Below are 1,248 nucleotides of genomic sequence, written 5' to 3'. Positions count from 1 at the left end.
ACACTTTACAGATAGGATCTGCACTAATATGTCTGTGGAATAGATTAACCTTTGATGGGAGGGCATTTTGAACGATGGACCAAAGGAAGAACCTAATCTTAGGTGGGATATGGAGTTTCCAAATTTGCTTCCATAGGGTTAAAGACAATGAATAGGTTGAAGCAACTAAAAAGGGGCCAATGGCATCAATTAGGGTTTCCAACTTATAGCAAATGGAGTTGACCAAGAGCGAGAGAGGGAGGCAAGTGTCACGGGCTGAGAGTTTGGAACCCACAGGCACCTAGCGAGCGGAATTCGCTAGGCCATCCATTTCTTTAGCTGTTCCACGAACGATACGCTAAATGATTTTTTGTGCGAGATCCTACCACACCCAGCTTTGCTCAGGCGTCTAGTCCATCGAGTAAAACAACAGTTCTCTTTAGGCACAACAACTAGTTTCGGCCTGCCATGATCTCATCAGAGAGCAAGACGCCCGACCGCGGCCAGGCATGGGAGGCCTACCCCTTCCTTCGAGCTCCTAAGTGATATAATCCTTCTATCATAGAACTCCTAGCACTAATTGTCTTGACATTACTCCCACGGACCAGTTGCCATCTGCCCCACATTCTTCACCAGATAACCCCAAGCGTTACTCACAAGTATCACGAGTACGGGAAGATTCATGGACCGTGACACAAGGTTGTGATCATGTGTGCAATGAACATTCGAAGACACGGCTATGAGTTAATGAGAGTTGAGACTCAAGAGACAAAGAGATGAGACGAGATGATTGACAAGAGAGATCAGATTTAGGGTTTTAATTTTCTTAAAAATTAAAATATATATTATATGTCCAAATTTCGGATAAATGGATGGGTGGTTCAACATCTCAAAACTGAAAAATCGGACCAAGCACCTAATGATTCCAAATTGGAATCAAGAACCATCGGTTCTAGGTTGGTCTAGTTGGCTTTTGGGTGGTCAAAGCTGTTTCTAATTTCTTTGCACCTCCCCAATAAACTGGCCAATCTATTCAAGCAGGAATAATAAACATCATGTTGCTAACTCTTTGAACTTGTTTACCGCCCACTCATGTACATTTTTAACTAAATAAGTCAACATACAATTTGCACCAATATGGTACTTATAGGAGTACTTAAATATGATCGGACATGTCACAACATATTTTATATCTATTTATGTATGGTAATTGGCCAAATCTATCGTGTTGACGGTAGAGAGTCCAAAATCAAATGAACGATTTCCCTT

Source organism: Eucalyptus grandis, chromosome 6 (genome assembly GCF_016545825.1).
Source record: "Eucalyptus grandis isolate ANBG69807.140 chromosome 6, ASM1654582v1, whole genome shotgun sequence".
Taxonomy (NCBI): Eukaryota; Viridiplantae; Streptophyta; class Magnoliopsida; order Myrtales; family Myrtaceae; genus Eucalyptus; species Eucalyptus grandis.
The sequence above is the reverse complement of the archived record's forward strand: the minus strand, read 5'-3'. Positions refer to the sequence as shown.